The following is a 21,165-nucleotide window of genomic DNA, read 5'->3' as shown; positions in this document are numbered from 1 at the left end:
TAGTAATGAATATAGTAACAAAATAACATATATCAAAGTGTTCTTTATCCTCCAATTCTTCTAGAACTCTATCCATGTCCTAGAAGTCCTAGAATAGAACCCTCTGGTTCTTGTACAACTGTAAGCTCAGTAGGCAGGTAGTGTGCCTTCCAGAGTATTGTAGGCAAGTTTTGCCAGTATTTTGCTACCATATAACCTAGATCTACAATATCTGAACCATCCCCATTTACTACCCACCTGCCAAGCCAATGTCATATTTTTAGGTTTTTTTTGTTTATTTGTTTCAGGATAACCCCAATATCTATGTTAGACAAGGCAGGCTAATTCTGGCAGCAAACATTTCAGCATCTTAGAAATAAAAAAAAATTCTTTCTTCCTTACATTGTAGCCATTATAGTTAGTGGAGGGGGATTTTGGGTCACAAAATTATTTAGAACTCAGGCTGGCAGAGGCTTCTGACATTGCCCTGAGTATCAAAATCCAACTGGTATCTGGAAAACTGATGGGGATTGTGGGTGACTGCACAGGACGTTTTAGGGGACAGCCCTGGAAGTGGCAATATCATATCTCCCAGGTTCCATGGACCGGAACTCAATCGCATGTTTTCTTCTTACTGTAGAGAGGCTGGGGCATGTCACTTTGCTGGGTGCCCAGGAGGAAAATGAAACTGGTTTGGTGAACACATAGTATTGTCTCTGTGCACCGTGTATGTGTGATGCTGGAGGAAATGTGGTGATTAGGACCTGCACTGGGGATGCTGGGGTGAAAAAGAAAGAGAAGGAGAGGAAAGACTGTGATTCCCAAAGGGAGTGGTTTTGGCAAATGAATGAAACGACTGTTGAAACCGAGTGTTTGGGAGCTGCCGTGAAGCTGATGCCCATTTTGTTACAGCCGGGGAGGCAATGGAAGCAAACAATGTGCTGTTTGTCTAAAAGGCAAAAGAATAACATGCTATTGACTTAGACTTTTCTCTTCGTTTCCCCTGACATAGTTGATCAAGCGCAAGAGGTTTTCCAGTTGGAACTTGGAGCTTGTGTTCCAAGTGGCATGTCTGACCTATAGCATTTCTCTTGTGCCTACCTTTTGGGGCCAGCTGTCTCCTAGGTCCTGAGCTCTGTGCCTCACTGCTAAGTAGTCCGAACCATCCCACCTTCTGCATGGAGATGGAAGGACAGGACCCTCCTGAGGGTCTCCTCAGCTGTGCCCTGTGGTTGAGGACACTGCCTGTGGTATCCCAGGGTCTTATTTAGATGGATGTTTGAGAGAAATTTTCCTTTGCTCTCCTCTACAAGAAAAGCCATTCCTCTTTTGAGTGGCAGCTCAATGTAGACCCTTGACTCTGTTTTTTGATTTGCTTTTGACACCAAATTCATGGCCACATCCAGCAGCCAAACAGCATGCTGTGTACACATTTCTTGTGCTTGACTTATCTCTGATTGTTATTTTATTTCCCCTGTTTTATTTTATTTTATTTTTATTTTTGGATGGAGTCTTGCTCTGTTGCCCACACTGGAGTGCATTGGCACGATCTCAGCTCACTGCAACCTCCACCTCCTGGATTCAAGAGATTCTCCTGCCTCAGCCACTCGAGTAGCTGGGATTACAGGCATGCGCCACCACACCTGGCTAATTTTTGTATTTTTAATAGAGACAGGGTTTCACCATGTTGGCCAGGCTGGTTTTGAACTCCTGACCTCAAGTGATCTGCTTGCCTTGGCCTCCCAAAGTGCTGGGATTACAGGCATGAGCTGCCGAGCCCGGCCTCTCCAGTTTTATTTTAAATATGTATCACTCATTTATTTTATCTGATTGTATTAGATGTAGATATATTTTGGTATTTGTTCTTGAAGACTTTGAGCAAAATGATGCAGTATAAATATGTAAATATTTGTTATTTTAATATTTTATTCATTCATTTTTTTGAAGAGGCAGCAAATTCACAACTCAAAAACTTTATGAAAAGTATAGTATGTGAAAACTCTCCCACCTATTCCTGTTTCTTAGCTACCTAATTCTCAGATGAAACCAGTCTTTCCAATTTTCTTTGAAATATTCTATGCATATAGATGCAACTTAATTTTTCCTTTTATAAATTTTTTGGAAATGGTAACACGCTATAATCTTGGTTTCATTTGGCTTAATTGTGGCATAGATTTTCATTTTATGATTGTATCATAACTTGTAAAGCACTTGTTGAATTGCCTGATAACTCCTTGGAAGCCTTGAAAAAACTCTGGTAGAAAAAGACTTTCTCCTTGTGAATACTTGTGTAGTGATGCACGTATCAGTTGCTTTTCATATCTCAACCTGTAATGATTGGTTATTGACTGTGACAATTTTTCTTCCAGCTTTTCTATTCCCAGTATTTACTTGAAAACATATGCATTCCTGACCCCCAAGTAATTCAGCCATCTGGGATTGTTTATTGCTTCAAAAAGATATTAGCAGGATGGGGAATCCCCAAAGTGGGTGGGCTTGAGGGTGGAGCAAAACCATGTGGCTTTGCCTAAATCTCTTCTGATACTTGGAGGTGTTGAGAACAGTGTGCTCTTCTTGTTTGCTATGATTTGAGAATTTAATTAGTTTCCTCAGGCTTCTATACTAAGATGATTTAATTTTGAGTGGAACTTTTCTAACTTCAAATGCTGTCACTTTCTCAGAGGATCCTATGAATGTGTAACTGCACCTGTTCAGGAGGTGCCCAGGCCATCTTCGCATTTCTGCTCCCGTGCCTCCTCTCCACCATGTCCCCAGCCCCCTGCTCCCCGACCTCTGGGATCACCTTTGCTGTCACTATTCCAATTGCAGGAAAGGCTCTTAGAGTCCTTTTAAAGTTTTTAGGTTTTATTAAGAAAATAGGAAAAAGAGAACAAAACTGTTTTCTATCTCTGCCAAATATTCCTCTTCTGAGCCTCTCTACAGGCCTGGCTATGCCATTCCCCAACTTTGTTCTGATTTGGGAAATTTCCCTGCCTTCTTGTCCAAGAAATCCTTCCCATTTATGTTTTTCATTAATTCCATGGAGCTATCTACTTGTCAACACATCTTCTGGAAATTTAGCTTCTTCAGGTTTGGCCCTAGATAAATACCCTTTGCCTGACTCACCAGGTCTCTGGCCCTAAAGCCAGCTCCCGTGTATAACCTTACGGGGAGCCCTTTGGGATGCTGTCACTTGCTTTAAAGACCCAAAACCACATCTTCCTTTCCCACTTCTTGGAAAGGTTCATGCTTCCTTTGGATTCATCTACTGAATTTTCCTTCTTCTACCCCTGGAGTGAATTCATTCTTAGTTTATCCTCAGAGCAGGCAGAGCAGGTCTTGGTTATGAAAACAGCTTTTGATGTACCCAGGGTCAGAAGGCCCATGTTGTAGAAACAGTCTTAGCTAAATCACTTTACCCTTCCTGATTTTAGTTTCTTCTTCTGTAACATGAGGTTGGGGATCTTCTTTGTTTTTAACACCTTTTCTCATACCCATCCCCTCCGTATGCCCTCATGGGCAACTAATTCATGAGGTTTGATATGACTTTTATTTGTATATGTTCTTTAAAATGTGTATGGCTTTATGGGCATGGATTTTTTTTACATAATTTTTAAATTTTAGAATAGTTTTAGATTTACAAGAAGGTTATAAAGTATGGAATATTTTTGTGTACCCAGACATACTTTGTTTCCCCTATTGTTAACATCTTACATTGCTATGGTACATTTGTCACAGCTAATGAACCAGTATTAATACATTATTACTATTATATAACATATATATATATAATTTTTTTGAGATGGAGTTTTTCTCTTGTCGCCCAGGCTGGAGTGCAGTGGCACAATCTTGGCTCACTGCAACCTTCACCTCCCAGGTTCCAAGTGATTCTCCTGCCTCAGCCTCCTGAGTAGCCAGGATTACAGGCACCTGCCACCACGCCAAGCTAATTTTTTGTATTTTTAATAGAGACAGGGTTTCACTATGTTGGCCAGGCTGGTCTCAAACTCCTGACCTCAGGTGATCCGCCCGCCTCAGCCTCCCAAAGTGCTGGGATTACAGGCATGAGTCACCGCGCCTGACCTATAACCTATATATAAAAGTCCAATCTTTGTTCAGATTTCCTTAGTTTCTCTGTCATGTCTTTTTCTGTCCCAGGGTCCTACCGAGGATTCCATGTTATATTTAGCATCATGTCTCCGTAGGCTGCTCTAGACTATAACAGTTTCTCAGGTTTTCCTTGTTTTGGATGACCTTGACAATTTTGAAGATTACTGGTCAAGTATTTGGTAGGGTGGCCCTCAGCTGAGATATGTTTGATGTTTCTCTTATAATGAGATTGGAGTTATGTGTCTTTGGAGAGTAAGACCACAGAGGTTAAAGTGTCCTTCTCATCATGTCACATCAAGGGTATATGCTATCAACATGACTTATCAATGTTGGTGTTGACCTTGATCACCTGGCTGAGGGAGTGACTGTCAGGTTTCTCCACTTCAAAGTCACTCCAGTCCTTCTCTTTCCATTGTGTACTCTTTGGGAGGATATCATCAGGCACAGTGTATGTAAGCATGTATTTTTATTTTATTTTGTTTTTTGAGATGGAGTCTCACTCTGTCACCCAGGCTGGAATGCAGTGGTACAATCTCAGCTCACTGCAACCTCCGCCACCCAAGTTCAAGCAATTCTCCTGCCTCAGCCTCCCGAGTAGCTGGGATTACAGGTGTGCACCACCATGCCTGGCTAATTTTTGTATTTTTAGTAGAGATGGGATTTCATCATGTTGACCAGGCTGGTCTCGAACTCCTGACTTCAGGTGATCCGCCCAGCTCAGCCTCCCAAAGTGCTGGGATTACAGGCGTGAGCCACTGTGCCTGGTCTGGCATGTATTTTTAATATGTTATTATGTGACATTGTGGTGTGAATCTTATTCTTATCTTGCTATTCATTTGGCAGTATGTTTCCAAAAGCCATCCATGTTCCTGCATTTACATGTAATCTATGGCTTCTAACTGCTGTCTAATACTCCATAATGAGCATCTATTACCTTTTAACTTTCCCATTCCTTCAGGGATGGGTAGTTAGTTTGCCTACAATGCCCTACTAACACAAGCAGTGCTGTGACAAACATCTTAACAGATTTTTGTTAACCTTGGGGGTTTTCTCTGAGACAGTGTGGAGACAAAAGTGACTCCACCTTAGATGCTAATCCACCACGTTGGCTTCTGATTACCCCAGTCTTGTGAATCCTCCTGATTGCTATTTTATCTCCTGTGTGTAGTTCTGTCAACCTTGATGTTATGGCACACATTACAGGCTGTGACACTTGCCTGTTCTGGAGGATGCCTTTAATTGTCTTGCACAGATCATGTATCCCCTTTCCCTGTGGAAATATACCCAGCCCTGGGTCTGAGGGTCACAGGTGTGAAGATCTATCTGTCTCACAACCACCCAAGACCATGCTTCTGTCTATAAGTTCCCCCAGTAAAACACACTTTACCTCCAAACTGAATTTGTCTCCCCTCTTCTTTTTTGGCTCCTTCAGCATTTGGGGGCCACTTTGTACATTCAACCCTTTCATGGAACAGATGAATATACAGCCACCGTAAGGTATATTATCACTGAATTGGACTCAGCCTTGCTCCACTCTCCAACCAATTGTACATGAGGGTTCCCAGGTCTCTACATACCTGTCAATCTTTGGCTTTATTCATCTTTCACATTTTTTCCTAATGCAGTCGATATTTGATATATATTATTGTTATTTTAAATTGTATTTCCTTAATTATTATAAAGTTTGAACAACTTTTAAACATACTTTTAAATGATTTCATTTTTAAATGATTTCTATTCATATCGTTTGTCCATTTTTTTTATTGGTGTACTTGTATTCTTTTTATTTCCTCCTATATTCCTTGTTGAATTTAGACATTGTAACTGTCTTCTCCTATTCTGTCATCTTCCTGTTATATCTGTTCATGGTGCCCTTTGCTAGTTTTAAGCTTTTCCATTTTATGTGATCAATTTAGTAAACATTTTGCTCTACAGTTTGTTTAAGAAGCCCTTTCTACTAATAGATAAAAAATTAAGTATACTATCTTTAATTAATCTGACACTTCCATTTTTCATATTCATATCTTTAGCTCTATTTGGAGCTTACCTTTAAATATTGAGTAAGGTAGGAATCCACTTTGATTTTCTTCCATATGGTGAGCCAGTTTTCCTATCACCATTTACAATTCATTCTTTCCCTGTAGTTTGGGGTATCACTTTGCTGTGTGTTAATTCCCACATGTGCATGAGTCTGAATCAGATTCTTTTCTTCTGCTTTATGAATTTAATTTTCTTGATCTTGGCCAGTCTTTACTGTATTTAGTTACTGTGCTTTAATGTCTGAGAGGGACAAATCACACATCTATCTTCTTTTATTGTAGAGTTGACTTAGCTATTTGTTTAGTGTATGCTTTTGAATCCATGTGAATACTTGAAGAAGCCCGCAAATCCAGTGGAAATCTTGATTGGAATTTCTTCAAGTTTAAGAATTAATTTAAAGACAATGAATATATATATACACACACACATATATATATTATATACATACATATACACATATATATGTATGCATGTGCATGTGTGTATATATTTTTTTTGTTTGTTTGTTTGTTTTAAGACGGAGTTTACCTCTTGTCATCTGGGCTGGAGTGCAGTGGTGTGATCTTGGCTCACTGCAAACTCTGCCTCCTGGTTCAAGTGATTCTTGTGCCTTAGCCTCCCAAGTAGCTGGGATTACAGGTGCCCGCCACCACGCTCAGCTAATTTTTGTATTTTTAGTAGAGATGGGGTTTCACCAAGTTGGCCAGGCTTGTCTTGAACTCCTGACCTCAAATGATCTGCCCACCTTGGCCTCTCAAAGTGCTAGGATTACAGGTGTGAGCCACTGCACCCAGCAACAATATTTTTACAGTATCAAGTCATCTTATCTTAAAGCAGGGGTATCTAACTATCTATTCAATTTTAAACCAATTTCTATATTAAAATTTCAGAGAAAGGTAACTGAATAAACATATAAACCATGAGAACACACATAATTGTTGTGTGATTTGATTCTTAAAACTGTATTTTTTCTTTCCATCATTTTGTCAAGGTTTAATCGTTAGTCTTTTGACTAAATTGTAATCATGTTGAGAACAAAGGCCATGCCTTTAATTTCTTTTCTTTTTTTAAAAATAAGATCAAGATGTATTTGAGATTCTGAGGATACATGTGCAGGTTTGTTACATGAGTATATTGCATGACACTGTGTCTCGGGTTATGGATCCCATCACCCAGGTAGTGAGCATAGAACCCAGCAGGTAGGTTTTCAACCCATGACCCTCTCCCTCCCTTCTCCAGTAGTCAGCAGTGTCTGTTGTTCCCATCTTTATGTCCATGTGTACTCAGTGTTTAGCTCTCATTTATAAGTGAGAACATGAAGTATTTGGTTTTCTGTTCCTGCATTAATTTGTTTAATATTACGGTCTTAAGCAACATTCATGTTTCTGCAAAGGACATAATTTTTTCTTTTTTATGGCTTTCCATGCTGTGTATGCACCACACTTCCTTTATCCAATGCACCATTGATGGGTACTTAGGTTGATTCCATGTCTTTGCTTTTGTAAATAGTGCTGCAATGAACATACGAGTACATGTGTCTTTTTGACAGAATAATCGACCCAGCAGTCCTAGTACTGGGTATATATCCAAAGGAAAGTAAATCATTCTACCAAATGCCTTTAATTACTTTTTATCCTTTCTGTGTCTCAACATAGAAAGAGTTCGGGAATAGTTTTTTTTTTTTTTTTTTAAATAGTGGAATCCGGGATAAGCATCTTACTGGAAGCGAGTTTTTAAAATTAGTTGGCATCCAGGATAGATGGCATCTTATTGGAGGTTTTCTCTGACCTCCTCTTTTTCCTTCTTCACATTTCTTTTTTATTTCTTCCTCTTCACTGATTTGCCTGCTCTTTCCCTCTCTTTCTTATTGCCTCCCCTGAGTGAAGATGTCTAATGTGACCATGTAACGGGAGCTCACACCTACCTCCATTTATTGAGTGAAGCTCAGCACTTTTTTTTTTTTTGCAGTGTGGTGCAGTTCCTCTGGGAATGAGCAATGTAACTTAAAACTAGCTGTGTCAATAAGTCAAGGTGAGTTTTCAGCTTTATACTACTGCATTGCCAACCGTTAGAAAGATGTTAACATTTATTGCCAAGCTGTCTCTTAAATATCCTGTAACAAAAAGCCAAAATATGCTGTCTTTTTTTTTTCCAATTTCACCCTTAAGCTGCATTTTCATTACCATATTTTCTTTGCAAAGTGCCGTAACATTCTTTATTGAAACCTTTATTGTTTCAGGTGTTCTCATAGTAGTCTCCTTTGATCTAAAGAAAAAAAATTATTTTCTTAAATGAAGGGAAAGGAAAGTATTATAGTGTATCCTTTTTATTTTGCTAGTGACCTGTTTAACCTCTGCCTTGTGGGCTGTTATTGCCTCGTGTCTTCTTTTCAATCTATATAATTATGATGATCCAGAGACATAATTTGACCTGTACCCTATCAAAACCCATATAATAATAAGCTATATGATAATGCAGTTTTCCTAGTTTAAAAAGTGTTTCAATCTGATTGTGTCGCGGTGCACAGAGTTAATCAAGTCAGTTTTCTTTGTCACTGTGTGCACTGGGAAGGCAAGACCATGTTTGAAGAAGTAATTATAAAAATCAAATGCTGAATTTGCTGAAGGCACTGAAAAAGCACAGTATGCCTTGCCTCTGGTATTTTAAGAACCTAAATGTCTTTGGAATTCCTTGGCGTTGCTGAGATAATTGATATTGGTGATGCTAATTATGGACTAATCAATTTTCTAATCCCGTTGAGGAGGAAACAAAGTTTTGAAATTAATGATGTCACTATGTCTCTATGGCATTTAGAATTTTTCATGAAATATTTTCTAAGTAAAGGAATATGAGATAATGTTTACTATATTAGCACCTTAAAGACCAAAATGTGTTTGCTCAGAAAAGCAATCCTGTAGCTAAAATGTGAATGTAGCAGAGAGGTACATACTCTGTTTCATAAAAATAAAGAGCCATGCCGGCTTGTAAGATCCAGGGTTATTTCTTTCATCTTTGAGGACTTGGAACACTTAGATCATCCATAGCCACTTAGACTTGACTCCAGAATTCAAGAGGGACTTTTGTTTTGTTTTGTTTTGTTTGAAACAGTCTCGCTCTGTCACCCAGGCTGGAGTAGAGTGGCACAATCTCAGCTCACTGCCACCTCTGCCTCCCGGGGTTCTTAGAGATTCTCCTGCCTCAGCCTCCTGAGTAGCTGGGACTACAGGCGTCCACCACCATGCCAGGCTAATTTTTGTATTTTTAGCACACACGAGGTTTTGCCATGTTGACCAAGCTGGTTTCGAACTCCTGACCTCAGGTGATCCACCCGCCTCAGCCTCCCAAAGTGCTGGGATAACAGGCATAAGCCACTGCGCCCGGCTGACTTTTTTTTTTTTTTTTTTTTTTGTCCTCACCCCACTACCTCCCCCTGCCCAAGAGAGTCTTATCTTTCTCTCTGGGCATATTCACTCTGGGAAACTGCAAGTTCCTTCTGCTTGTTTTTCTGACAGTGGTACACAGAAAGATACATTGGTTAATGTTCTTATATTTAGGTCAGCCAAATAGCATAAGATCCTAAAGGTGGGTGACTTGCAGCTATTTCTGAGCGTTTTCTTCTAAGTTTGGAGCCTGGTGATAAACAACTGTGATGTGTGCCTGCATTTATTATCCCAACATATTTTTTGAACATCTACACTGTGTAAATGTACCATAATAGCTTCTATTTTCTCCTCTATGGGGATTCTAGATTTAAAAAAAACACATCAAAAATCTTGCACTCATTTTGGGTAGGGAATTAAGACAGGAGCAGAAATGACATCCATACAAATGAGAAGGGTGTATGTAGCATTAGAGATGCATAAGTATGTGCCGTCCATCACAGAGGTTTAGGATGACTTGGTGAGAAAGAAAATGCAACTTGACTTATTCTCTATTTAATGAAATGTGAAAATAATATAAAGAACTGCCTGTGTTTTTTTTTGTAGAGTAGATCTGTATACATAATATATTTAATAATTAAAAAGGGGAAATGTGGTTATCTTGTATACAGAGCAAAGCTCTGTTTATGGCAGCACATGTCCGAGGATGAAGGCTGCCCAAAACTAAACTTTAGGAAGGATTGCTTTTCTGTATTTGGACATTTTTCATATGTGTGATCATGAGGAGCTGCACATCCACGTCATTAAGAAATAAAGTCACTGCTAATAGCCTGAATTAAAAAGAAAGAAAGAGAGAAAGAAACAAAGGAAAACTCTGATGTGATGCTTAGTGTTTGCTTCCATAGAGGTTTAGACGTTTGAAACTCCAAGTGCCCCAGTGAGTACTCACACACTGTGGATCGAACTGCCCACATGCAAAAAGTTGCGAATGTTGTTTCTCAAACTAGGTATAACTTTGACATTCTACAAATTCTTTTAGACCTTTACCGTTTTGGTTTTTAAATAATTCTTAATGCATATATTTTACCAGGTATAAAGATGAAATGTTCCCCTTTTTCGTGATAATGATTAAGATATATTTTTTCTAGAATAAGATGAGATTATTGCTATTTTTTCTCAGACAAGGTTCATCAGATCTTTGAGAATTTTGTTCTTGTGAAAACTTGAGAATTTTTTTTTTTTTTTTTTTACTTACACTTGAGAAATATTGGTTTAAACGATATTATAGTGTATCTCAGCCTACTACTCAGTTACTCCTTTTTGGTCTTAATATTTTATTTTCTTCTTCTTCTTATTTTTTTGAGACAGAGTCTCACTCTGTCACCCAGGCTGGAGTGCAATGGCCCAATCTCGTCTCACTGCAATCTCCGCCTCCCGGGTTCAAGCAATTCTCCTGCCTCAGCCTCCCAAGTAGCTGGGATTATAGGCATGTGCCACCACACCCAGCTAATTTTGTATTTTTAGCAGACAGACAGCATTTCTCCATGTTGGTCAGGCTGGTCTCGAACTCCTGACTCAGGTGATCTGCCCGCCTTGGCCTCCCAAAGTGCTGGGATTACTGGAGTGAGCCACTGTGCCTGGCCTGGTCTTAATATTTTAAAATTGCTTTTGTGCCAATAATCTCCAAAGTCAGTCAACCAACAATTAAGATTATGAAGATGATCATTAGATAGATAGATTGACTGATTCATCCATTTCCCAGATATGTTGTGGTCGCGTTTTCAAAATGGACTTTTTTTTTTTAGGACAGTTTTAGTTCACAGCAAAATTGACTGAAAGGTTTAAGATTTCTCATGTATCCCCTGCCCCGCACATGCACAGCCTCCCCCATTATCAACATCACCTACCATAGAGGTGCATTGTTAAAAGTAATGAACCTACATTGACTTACATCATTATCACTCAGAGTCCATAGTTTACCTCAGGGTTCACTTTTGGTGTTATATATTCTATGGGTTTGAACAAATGTATAATGATTTGTATCTAGGATTACAGTATCATACGGAGTAACTGTATTTCCCTAAGAATCCATTGTGTTCTGTCTGTTCATCCCTTGCTCCCCACTAATTCCTGGCAACCACCGATCTTTTTACTGTGTCCTTAGTTTTGACTTTTCTAGAATGTCATATAGTTGGAACCATACGTTATGCAGCCTTTTCAGATTAGCTTCTTAAATTTAGTAAATGCAAGCTGCATTTAAGTTTCCTTCATGTCTTTTCATGGGTTGATAGTTCATTTCTTTTTAGTGATGAATAATAGTCCATTGTTTGGATGTCCCACAGCTTATACCTTCATCTACTGAAGGGCCTCTTGGTTGCTTCCAAGTTTTGGCAATTATGAATAAAGTTGCTGTAAATATTCGTGTGCAGGCTTTTTTTGTGGGCACGAGTTTTTCACTCCTTTGGCTATATACCAAGGAGTGTGATTTCTGGATTATATGGAAAGAGTATGGTTAGTTTTGTAAGAAACTGCCAAATTGTCTTCCAAAGTGGCTGTACCATTGTACATCTCCACCAGCAATGATGAGAGATCCTGATGCTCCACCTCCAATACTATTGTCAGTGTTCTGGATTTTGGCCATTCTAATAGGTATGTAGTGGTATCTCATTGTTATTTTAATTTGCAGTTCCCTGATGACGTCTGATATGGAGCATCTTTTCATATGCTTATTTGCCACCTGTATACCTTCTTTGGTGAGGTGTCTCTTAAGGTCTTTGGCCCATTTTTTAGTGGGGTTGTGTTCTTGTTGAGTTTTAAGAGTTCTTTGCATATTTTGGATAACAGTCCTTTATCTTTTGGGTAGGGAATTAAGACAGAAGTAGAAATATTTTGCAAATATTTTATCTCAATCTGTGGCTGTCTTTTCATTTTCTCAACAATGTTTTTCACAGAATAGAAATTTTTAATTTTAATAAAGTCCAGCTTGCCAATTTTTTCTTTTATAGATCATGCCTATGGTGTTGCAACTAAAAAATTATCACTGGTCCCAAGGTCATCTAGATATTTTCCTGTATTATCTTCTAGAAATTTCATAGTTGTATATTTTAAATTTGGGTCTGCGGCTCATTTTGAGTTCCTTTTTGTGGAGAATGTAAGGTCTATGTCTAGATTCATTTTTGTTTTGTATGTGGATGTCTAGTTGTTCTAGCACCATTTGTTGAACATACTCTTTTCTTCATTGTGTTGCCTTTGCTCATTTGTCAAAGATCAATTGACTCTATTTATGTGGGTCTATTTCTGGGCTTTCGATTCTGTTCCATTGATGAATTTGTCTATTCTTTCACCAATACCAAACTGTCTTTATTACTGTAGATTTGTAGCAAATCTTGAAGTCAGATAGTGTCAGTCCTCTGACTGTTCTTCTTTTTCAATATTAAGTTGGCTATTTTGGTTTTTTGCCTCTCCGTCTAAACTGTAGAATAAATTTCTAAATTGATTCAAAGTTATCCGCAAAATAACTTTTTCAGATTTTGATTGGGATTGAATTGAATCTATAGAATAAATTGGGAAGAACTGATGCCTTGACAATCTTGAGTCTTTCTATCCATGAACATGGAATATCTCTCTATTTATTTAGTTCATCTTTGATTTTCTTCATCAAAATTGTATAGTTTTTCTTATATAGATCTTATACATATTTTGTTATATTTATAAATAAGTTTTTGTGTGCTAACATTCATAGTATTGTATTTTGATTGCAAATTTCACTTGCTGTTGGTTATAGAAAAATAATAGACTTTTATGTACTAGCCTTCTGTTCTGTGACTTTGCTATAATCACCTGTGAATTCTAGGGGCCATTTTATTGATTCTTTGAGATCTTTTATAAAAACAATCATGTCATTTGTGAAGAAGGATAGTTTTATTTCTTTCTTCCCAAAAGGTATACTTCTTATTTCCTTTTCTTTCCTTATTGCATTAGCTAGGACTTTCAGTACAATGCAAAAAAGCAGCAGTGAGAGGAGATATTCTTGTCCTTTTCTGATCTTAGCAAGAAAGATTTGAATTCCTCACTGTTATGTATGATATTAGCTGAAGGTTTCTTGTAGATGTTTTTTATAATATTGAGAAAATGTTTCTCTATTCCTATTTTACTGAAAGTTCATAACATGAATGGTTGTTGGATTTTGTCAAATGTTTTTTCTGCATCTATTAATAGATCATGTGTTTTTTTTTCTCTTTAGCCTATTGATGTAATGGATTACATTAATTGATTTTTAAATGTTGAACCAGTCTAGCATACCTCAAATCTCACTTGGTTGTGATGTATCATTTATTTTGTACATTGTTGGATTGAATTCGCTAATATTTTGTTGGAAATTTTTGCATCTATGTTCATAGGAGATATTGGTCTGTAGTTTTCTTTTTCTTATAATACTGTTTTCTGATTTTGGTAATAGAGTAATGCTGGCCTCATAGAATGAGTTAAAAAGCAGCTTATGGAATTATTGAAATTATTATTATTAGTTTTTTAAGATGGAGTTTCGCTCTTGTTGCCCAGGCTGGAGTTCAGTGGTGCGATCTCGGCCCACTGCCACCTCCACCTCCTGGATTCAAGTGATTCTCCTGCCTCAGCTTCCTGAGTAGCTGGGATTACAGTCGTGCACCACCTCACCTGGCTAATTTTTTGTATTTTTTAGTAGAGACAGGGTTTCACCATGTTGGCCATGCATGACTCGAACTCCTGACCTCAGATGATCTGCCTGCCTTGGCCTCTCAGAATGCTGGGATTACAGGCATGAGCCACCGCACCCCACCGAATATACATATATATATATATATATATATATATATATATATTTTTTTTTTTTTTTTTAAGAAAGTATCATCTGAAAGACACCATAGAGAATTGGTATAATTTTTCCTAAAATATTTGGTAGAAGTCATTACTGAACCCATTTAGATCTGGTGCTTTCTGTTTTGGAAGGCCATTATTAATTCAATTTCTCTAATATATATAGGCCTATTAACATTATCTATTTCTTCTTGTGTGACTTTTGTCAGATTGTGTCTTTTAAGAAATTGGGCCCATTTCATCTAGGTTATTAAATTTTTGGACATAGAATTTTTCATGGCATTTTAAAATTATTGCCTTAATGTTCATGAGACCTGTAGTAATGTTCCCTTTTTAATTTCTGATATTAGTAATTTGTGTCATTTCTTTTTTGTTCTTAGCTTTGCTTGAGGCTTATTGATTTTATTCATGTTTTCAAAGAACCAGCATTTGGCTGTGATAATTTTCTCTATAATTTTCTGTTTCTAATTTTATTTTATTTTCATCTGCTTGCTTTGAATTTAATTTTTTTCTTCTTTTTCTAGTTTTCTGAGTTAAAACCTTATGTGATTGATTTTAATTTTTTCCTCTTTTCTAATGCATGCATTCAATGCTATGAATTTTGCTTTAAACACTGCTTTACTGCATCTCACAAATTTTAAGTTGTGTTTTTATTCTCATTTGGTTCAAAATATCTTAAAGCGTTTCTTGAGATTTTTTTTTTGACCCATGTGTTATTCAGAAGTGTATTGTTTAATCTCCAAGTATTTTGGGATTTTTAAACTATCTTTCTGTTATTGATTTCCAGGTTAATTCCACTGTGGTTTGAGAATTGATAGTGATTTCTATTATTTCTATTATGATTTTTATTATTTTAAATTTGTTAAGGGGTGTTTTAAAGTGAGAATGTGGCTTATTTTGATGCATGTTCTAAATAAGTTTGAGAATGTGTATTCTGCTGTTGTTGGATGAGATAGTTTATAGATATCCATTATATTCCGTTGATTAATGGCGTTGTGTTTATGTTCTCATTAGTTTCTGCTTTTTGGCTTTGCCCATTTTGGATAGAGATGTGGTGAAGTGCCCAAGTACAGTGAGAGTTTCGTTTATTTCTCCTTGAAGTTCTATCAGTTTTTACCTCATGTGTTTTGACGCCTTGTTATCAGGTCTATACACTTTAAGGACTGTTATGTCTTCTTGGAGAATTAGCCCTTTATCATTACATAATGCCTCTTTTTATCCTTGATAACTTTTCTTGGGCTGTGTGGTCCATCATTGACTCAAATGCTGTCATGCAGCAAATGACTGTAGTTAGATTAATATCTAATATATTTGTTACTGTTTTCTATCTGTTGCCCTTGCCTTTTTTCTGTTTTTATTTTGCACTGGTTTTTATTAAGCATTTTATATGATTCCATTTTTATTAACATATTAGTTATTCTTATTTTTTACTCTTTTTATTGCCTGGACTACAGTTCATAATATTCACTTACAACTAATCCATGTCTACTTTCAAATAGCACTATACCCCTTCATGGTTGGTGTATCTTATAATATCAAAATGGTCTTAATCTCTTTCTCCTTTCCCTTGTTTTATTGCTTTCATTCATTTCACTTATACATACTTATACAATTGAATACATTGTTGCTATTATTATTTTGAACAAATTATTATCTGTTAGATCAATTAGAAAAAAATTATTTTATTTTATCCTCATCCATGCTCTTCCTGACTTATGCAGATCTGAGTTTCTGACCCTTATTATTTTCCTTTTACATTTTAAAAATTGTTTTAAATTTTTAAAATATCTGCCTTTATTTTGTGCATTCAAATGGAAAACCTTCAGAGAGCCCTCAGAGCCCTCAGGAGAAAACTCCAATGTAAAGGGGCACAATCTTTAAATTTGGAATAAAGAAAAAACCTAAGTCTTTCTTTTTCTTTCTTTGCTTCTGTCTGTCTCTGACTACACATATCAGAAAGGAAAGCGAAAGAGAGAGAGAGACAGACAGACAGACAGGAACAGAAACATTTTTAAACTATCTAAACATCATTGATATCTAAATATAGTTTTGGATATCTATCTGTCTCTCTCTCTCTCTCTATCTCTGTCTCCATCCATCCATCTATTTATCTATCTTTCTGTCTATCCATCCATCCATCCACCCATCTATCCTTCTCTCTGTCTCTCTCTCTCTCTATCTATTCATCCATCCATCCAGCCAGCCAGCCAGTCAGCCAGCCATCTATCCTTCTATCTATTTATCAAGATGGAAATGGGCACACAGACAGACAGAGCAAGAGAGAAGCTAGGCATGCTAAAGGTAAGGCCAGCTGGGAATATGTCCCAGTTGAGGGGACTGGCCTGAAAAAAGCCCCTTCCAATGGCTAGAAACACAGTTCAAAAACTTGGATTAGAGAAGAGAGGTGGAGGAAAGTCTGTATGCTGCTAAAACTGCCTTCAGGTTTAACCATTGTTTTATTTACTGATAGAACCCTGTGTCGGCCTAGGTCGAAGCCCTAGGAAGTAATGTTGAGAAATAGTAGCAATAGCAATAAAGGCAAAGGGAAATTAATCTCAGCCGAGTGCTGCTCTGGGAAAGCAGGTAAGAATTATCCACTTTGTCAATGAAGTTTTCTTCTGTCAGAGCCAACAGAAGTTGAAAGTGATCAGGACTACCAGGAGCATCAGCAGGGACCTCTGTGGCTCTAAAGTGGGGTGGATTTATGCAGCATATGGAAACTCAAGGCAGCTAGCTCTTCACGGTGGAATCAGTCAGGGAGTAAGAGGTGTTTATTGGTTTCTAGTGTTCTTTTCTGCTTTTCAGCAACGTCTTTTCTCATAAAGCCCGCAAGCAGGGCTTGAAAAATAAGATGTCCTGCCTGCTGTGGATTGTCATACATTAAAGAACCTGGCATTGGGGCCTTGGAACAGAGCCATGCCAGTCGGCAAGAATGCGTTCCACTGTGGAGCTTAATAAATATTTGCCAGGGGAGGAGGACAAGAACATCAGAAAGTTCTTTCCGAGATGTGTGTGGGTCATTAACTTGCAGATCAGGTCACCGAGCATATCTGCTCTGGTTTATGTGTGGATTTCCAGTTCTTTGAAGACTTTCCTAGATCACAATGAGATGCAGGAAAAAGCCAGTGAGGAGCCTGACCCCTTAGCCTGAAGTGGAGGTTCCCCCTGCCCCCGATTCTTTGGCGACATACTGTGCCCTCTTGCTTCCCCTGCTAGGAAGCTGGGCTGTGTCTGGTGGAGCAGTGAAGACCCTGGAGAAGAGTGAAGGGCATGGACACCTGATACTACCTCCTTAGGACTTTGCCTTACCTGCCAGCACCTCAGTGCCTGGCTTAATTGCCTGGCTCACTCCTTAGAGGGTTCTGACTTGGAATTCAAAGTCTTGCCCCATATCCAAAGGCTGCATGTCCTAGCGCATGTTCTAATGTTCAACACAGCTACCTCAAAATGGGGGATGCTGCAGGTGAGGAGGCTGTGACCTGTCGACAGATCCCCTGCCTGATAAGCTTACTGGTGGCAACAGTTCCATTTACTGAGGACCGAGTGCTGCACCAATCTTTCTGTGCATCCTGTCATTTCTTTCTTCCGATGACCTCTCAAGTGGTAGATATCTCAATTTTGCACCCTCTTCCTTAGAGGAAACTAGCTCATGGAAGTCCTGTAATGTGCACAGCTACAATATCTGGGCCCTGTTATTTTGCAAATTCTCCAAATACCACCGTCCTTAGTCTTGTCACTCACTCCCCCTCCCCTTCACTGTCTGAGGTTAAAGGACAGGTGACAATGCAGTGGAGTTCAATTGTGGTCTCTCTAATTCAGTAAGGATGTATTGGGCTCTTAGAATGTGCCAAGCACTGAGCCTGGGGCCCAGCATGCCGGGTAGGCAGTAATGTTGGCACTGTCTGGGTAATGGCATGGAGCTCCTTGAGGCCAGAGATTAATGTGTGCGGCACAAGTGTCATATCACTCAAGTGGCCCTAAGTGCACTGGCAGAGGCACACTGCTCAGACAGGTGCTGGTGCTTTTTTTGGTGTTAGTGGCTAGTGGAGTAGGATGTGGTGTGGTGGACAGGTCCGGATTCACAGAGGCACTGTGAGGTGGGATCTGCAGAGTGAGTGAGGGTTCAGTGGTTAGACAAGGGGAAAAGGACACTCCAGGTGGATGGCACAAAAGCTCAGAGCTCCGAGTGCTTGGAAATGGTGTGCAATGTAGCTTTGCTGGAGCACAGAGTGAGGGGAGTGAGTCTGGGAAGCTAACCAGGCCCGATTCCCTGCCTGTGGCCCCTGGAGGTGAAGACCAGGCGAACTAGCTAAGGAGGGGCCAGTTAGCCAGTTATGGGGCTGGAAGGCCTTGTGCTGCATGGATCCTGCCCTGGGAAGCAGATGAGATCTCCGAGCACAGCAGGTGGCTGTCTGTTCTGGGACCTCACTCAGTTTCCCTGACACCCAGAAGAAAGAGAGAAAACAAGGTGACCTCTGACTGAAAGGGGAAAGAATTCCAGACTAGATCTGATGAAGAAGCAAAAGGGAATACTGTGAAAAATGCGTCAGGTTTGCGATTCCAGGCACCTTCACCTCTCCAGTCTCTGCAGCAGCTGTGTGGCGCGCGGCCAGGGAGGGAAAGAGATACCATTCTAACTAGTGCATTTATGGGAGAACTGTAGATCTGCAGTTTTGAAAGTTTTTCTTTCTTTCTTTCTTTTTTTTAAATACCACGGAGACAGCGATAAAGAGCTGGGTGAGATTCAAGGGTTCTGGTTAGCAGACAGCCACTTGGCGAGTTGCTGACTTCAGCACTTGCTCTTTCCCTTCCTCAAGAGCTTTTCTCCTCCTGTGCTAAATACACAAAAAGAAACACCCTGACATGAAATATCAAGTTTTTTGTTTTCATTTTTCAGTACTGATCTGAGTAAATCATGCCGGGGTCATTTATTGGGAAGGAAAATGTGGTATGGCAGGGGATATGCCTTGAGGTGAGTGTCATGTTTCAGCAGAGCAGACAACGGTGGGGCCGGTTTCCTCTCCCTGGGGAGCCTCTTGGAGCCTGCTGTTGGGTGCATGGGCTGCTCTGGATGCACACTGGGTATCTGTTGATATACAGGCTTTCAAGGAAGGTTAAATATGGAGCGGAAACGTCCCCTTTCTTTGTAGCTGCGCCAGCCCCTGAGAGCTAGGTTGTTCTGAGGAGCGGCTTCACAGCATAAACCTCTATCTCTTCACACACCAGAGTTGCTATTGAAGACTCTGAGTGAGAAGAAAGCGGGAAAGAAGAACAAAGAAGAAAGTGTGGAAAATTAAAAAGCTGTGGTTATATATTTTGAGCACTTCTTTTGCTTTTCAGTTTCATTTTGTAACAGGAAGGGACCAAAACCGGTCTAGGCAGTGTCTTGGCTAAATGCTATGATACTTGCGGTGGTAGTGAATGGAATATAAAACATCCCTTTGGATGCTCAAGAATGCCATCAGTTTGCAATTTGCAGAACGGAAAACGTTTATTATAAAGTATGGAGAAATTTTTATACGTAACATTAATGCAATGGATTGTATAAAATAAATCTGGGGAGTGAAAGTTTATATCCTGAGTTCCAGAGTCTCAGACCTTTAAATCAATACTCCACTCCACTGATGAGAGCAGTTTCCCAACTGAGGCATCAGTACAGACAGTCAAAACATAATAGGAGCCCCCAGGGAGGAAGCAGGTGTGATACTAAATTCTCCTCTCAGCCTAGGGACAGCCTAGGCTCTGAATCAAATTTCTGTAACTGTAAATTCTGGAGTTAACTATGTTGGCCAGAAATTGCACTAAAAAGCAGTCTCATGGTCTGGTGATCATGGTATTCATAAGGATCCCTTACAGCTTTTAATTCGTGTCCTTGGCTACCTGATGGACAGACCTCGTGAGGTTTGTATTTGTGTCTTTAGGAGTCAGGTGCGCCAGGGCCTCTTTGCATGGGTGTTTCACGTGAGTGTGCAAACCATTGGCCATGACTGCTCTTGGAGGTTTGCCCCCAGATCAGCTGCAATGATCGGATGCTTGTCTATAAACATGGACTCAAGGTTAGGGCTTTCAAGGTAAGGGCTAAGTCCAGAGTAGATGTGTGATTAGACAAGGGTCTGGGGAGTTATACCATAATGCCAGGATCATAGAATAGCATTGCTAATGAGACATTGGTAAGTGGAGAAATAAAGGCGCAGAGAGGACTTCTGAGGCTTTGTCTTAGGTTCCTAAGCTAAGACAGAGTGTTTCTGCATCTGTCACCCTCCCTCTTCTGAGCTTCCAAGGCCATCTAGTCCTCCTCTGCTGTCAGGAAAATGAGATTCCATTTGCCACTTTTGCCCAATGCCCCCACCCCACCTGTAAGCCCTTGTCCTCGTATGAACGCAATCATTGCCATACAAAAGCACAACACCTTGACGATGGCAGCTGGCCGTTTGTGTCCCCTGCTGAGACAAAGACCCAGAGAGGAGAAAACTGATCCACAGGGGAGGGACATGCCTGACCTGAGAACACCCGTGTCCATCGGGGAAAGGAGAGTTAGAAAGGCAGTGGGACTGTGTGTGTCTCACAGCATCAATGAGCTAAAACCCAGACCACGCTGCCCTGCGGTTTCCTGCGCCAGGCCACGTACTCTGCTGTTGGGCTTCGTTTCTTCTATAGTTGTCTTTCCCCCATCCCTAAGACAGGGAGGCAACACCAAGCCCAAGTAAATTCCCCCAGAAGAACGCTGATAGAGAAGCAGGACTGTGGGCTATTCTGTAGAGAGTGCCTGGGGTCATCTGGCTGGAGAAAGACTTTGTGAAAT

The 21,165-nt window shown here is 39.5% G+C and overlaps 1 protein-coding gene across 4 annotated transcripts in view; it reads left to right on the top strand.

The window, feature by feature from the left end:
* ZMAT4 (zinc finger matrin-type 4) overlaps nt 1–21,165 on the top strand; it is a 372,149-nt gene that overhangs the window by 87,909 nt on the left and 263,075 nt on the right. Inside the window, exon 2 of one of the 4 annotated variants that reach the window (XM_054561501.1) lies at nt 8,098–8,160. The exons of the other annotated variants lie outside the window; for them this stretch is intronic. The gene's annotated coding sequence lies outside the window, so the exon portion shown is untranslated. The remainder of the gene's footprint in view (nt 1–8,097; nt 8,161–21,165) is intronic. 4 annotated transcript variants of the gene reach the window in all.

Source organism: Pongo abelii, chromosome 7, assembly GCF_028885655.2.
Source record: "Pongo abelii isolate AG06213 chromosome 7, NHGRI_mPonAbe1-v2.0_pri, whole genome shotgun sequence".
NCBI classification, from domain to species: Eukaryota; Metazoa; Chordata; class Mammalia; order Primates; family Hominidae; genus Pongo; species Pongo abelii.
This window is presented reverse-complemented; position numbering and strand designations above follow the sequence as displayed.